The sequence below is a fragment of the Falco punctatus genome (genome assembly GCF_963210335.1).
Source record: "Falco punctatus genome assembly, chromosome: 9".
NCBI lineage: Eukaryota > Metazoa > Chordata > Aves > Falconiformes > Falconidae > Falco > Falco punctatus.
The window spans coordinates 4688566-4691495 of NC_137589.1; the positions used below are offsets into that span (position 1 = coordinate 4688566).

At 37.3% G+C, this 2930-nt stretch overlaps 1 long non-coding RNA gene across 1 annotated transcript in view; it reads right to left on the reverse strand.

Moving 5' to 3' along the window:
* Positions 1-568: 568 nt before the first annotated feature.
* Positions 569-2930, reverse strand: part of LOC308069985 — a 34398-nt gene continuing 32036 nt past the window's right edge. The window contains exon 2 of the long non-coding RNA XR_013930580.1: positions 569-2890. This is a non-coding gene — a long non-coding RNA (uncharacterized lncRNA). The remainder of the gene's footprint in view (positions 2891-2930) is intronic.

The window sequence follows — 2930 nt, forward strand, 5'->3', positions numbered from 1 at the left end:
TATGTTTTTTTTCTCAGAATGAAAGACGCCATCTGTGGCATATCCTCCTGTTTATGTCTGCTGCATCTCTGCAGACTGAAAACTGTTGTGTGTGTCAGCGTGGAGCCTCTCCAGCTGATGAACTTCTGTTGGTTTTTTTTGTTTTTGGGTTTTTTTTGTTTGTTTTTGTCTTTGTTTTTGTTTTTGTTTTTTACAGGCATGTCTCACATAATAGTGCAGAAAGAAAGTAATTTCCAATCGCAGGGCTATTTCTGAAAGTGTGCTTGGCACCTGTGTGGAAATCTTGTCTAAAAGAGAAAGTGTTAGGTCCACAATACCCAAAGGCAGACATCCTGATGAATTCCTGACAGCGAAGGTTGAGTGGTAATTCATCCGGCAACTTGAGGAGGACTCTGTACCTCTCTTCCAGATAATTGAACTTTAATTTATTTAAATTTAATGGAAAACCATATGGAGAGGAACAGAAAGCTAATTTAAAGCAGTGCTCAAAGCAATCAATATGTTAACAGATTCCTTCAACTTTTCACACTTGGTTGCTGAAAAGTGTTTAAAATGTATGTTTTTTAAAAAAACTGGTATTATGAAAACACAGGGTTTCTAACATGTTGTATTCAAAATTCAAGAGCCAAACTAAGCCTCTGTTGTGAAAATGAAAATGCACTTTGAAAGCACAAATTGTTTTATTAGAATTGGAAATGACAACTAAGCTATCTTTTATCAAAAAAAGCTCATCTCTGAAGTCTTCTAGGAAGACATGTATAAATCCTAAAGTGTTCAAATCACTGGCCTTCAGATGGCCCAGAAATAAAAGCAATAAAGTAGTTGTATGAATTGCATTAACAGATTGAAATTGGCAGTAAGAGTACACGAAGGAGCCCTTCATCGTAAACGGAGTAAATACAGATTAGAGCAGGGGAATGCAAAATTACCAATTACGCACATCGAAGATGAGAGGCAAACTTTTATCAGTTTTCATATTTTTGTTATTCCTTTGGCGCACCTCAAGGTCAATTCTTTCTAGACTGGGTTTTAAAAACAGACGTGCAACAGATTTTTCAATGGCAGGATATCTATGCTATGCTCCTACTCTCAAACACTGACCTACTAGCACCGACCATCTTCTGTCCCACATTCAGATGCTTATACTGTTTTGCTTGCAGCAAGGTACGATTTAATTCAGTTATATATTAAACAAACAAACTATAGGCAATTTAAGATCCTAGAAAATAATAAATGTTCTAATTATGTTTTATCTCATAAAAACATAAAGTTTCAGTGACGTCAGTGAGCTGTGAGCCTTATGTATGCAGTTTGTAATTTACGGTACGGTTTCATCTTTGTCAAGCTTGAAGAGTGCAAACTGTAAAAATAAGTGAAAGCCTGTTCTTTCTGAAAGTTTACTAACCTGAGATTGTTACGATGGCTGGGAGCTGAAAGGAGAAGTTACTCTCCGGCAATGAAATTTTAGCAACCCGTACAAAGTCTTATGGAAATTATATAAATAGTCTTCAGTCTAACCTCATTGAGGGCAGGTCTGACTGCTCTGTGGCTTTTTAAAAAACAAATTATTCTAAGCAGCTTTTTTAAAAAGGTTTTTGGTGGTGTGTTTTTTTTTGGTTTTTTTGTTTTTTTTTTTTTTTTTTTTTTTATAAGTCAATGATCCTTCAGCCTTTTTCATTATCTGAGGCCAGGAATTCATTTCAGATTTACCAAGTCCTCTCCCAGAAACTTATTAGCACGGTTGTACAGCTCTGCAGAGATTAATAGGTCCAAAGAAAAAAGAGCAAATAATGGCTAAAGGAGGGTTTTTTTTGGTTGTTTGGTTGACTTTTTAAATAATGTAATGTTTCTTTGTATCTTTTCCTCAGATTTGTTCTTTCTTAGGATAGCCTTGACTATAGAGGAAGATAATTAAAATTCTAAGGTCCTGCAAACGCTGTTTATTTCCTGCAAGATCAGTGTGATTCGTGGATGCCTAATGAAAACGACTCTTTTAAATCAAATGCATCATAAAACTGGTATAATTTACAAAAATTGTCTTGCAGTGGCTAGTCTGCTGCAAGCTTTTTCACCTACAGTGGAATGTAGAGGAAGTGGGAATTACACTTTCTATGAGCTTTTTAAAGCCCTATGAAAAAAAACACTATGATCAGTACAAAAAATTTAAAGCCACTAAAATGCCAACATACCAAAGGAAGAGGACAAGGCCAATAGGAGTGTTCCAGGGTGACTGCAATAGCTGAGAAGTTGTTGGGTGATATGTGCATTTGATATTCAGCATGGACCTTGCTCCCTCCCTCCCTCTCTCCCAGGCAGTCCCTGCCAGGCGTGGCTGAAAGGATGCTCCTTCCTGAGGTCTGATGGCTGCGTAGCTTCAACCATCTGCACTATCTGCATCCTGAAAATATTTCTGAATGCAAGTAGGGTGGCGTCACACCTCTCCAAATATCCCAGCTCAAAGTGTGACCAGTCTCTGCTGATCTGGAAGAAAGCAAGCAAACCCCTCCTAGTCAAAAAGTCCTTGTGGTCTTTCATGCAACCGGTGGTCAGAAGAACAGAATTAATTAATAGCCTAAATATGATTCAATCAAAATTCATCAACTACTCAACAAATCTCCTTTCAGCTCCTTCTGGGGAAAATTTCTTTCAAAGCCTTTAATTTCTAACTTGAGGCTTCCTTCTGTTCTGTTACCAAATCCCACCCAGAAAGCTGCCAAGATCCATCTTAAAACAGTTTAGGTTCCTTCTTCCACTGCTGTGTTTAATGGAGGGTTTCTAAAATTCCAAAAATTCTAAAATTCTAAAATTTGGTGATTAGAGACCTTTTAATTCCATGCTTAAATGTATTCAAGAGCGACCAACCTGCCTACCTACCTACCTACCTACCTACCTACCTACCTACCTACCTACATACATACATACATACATAC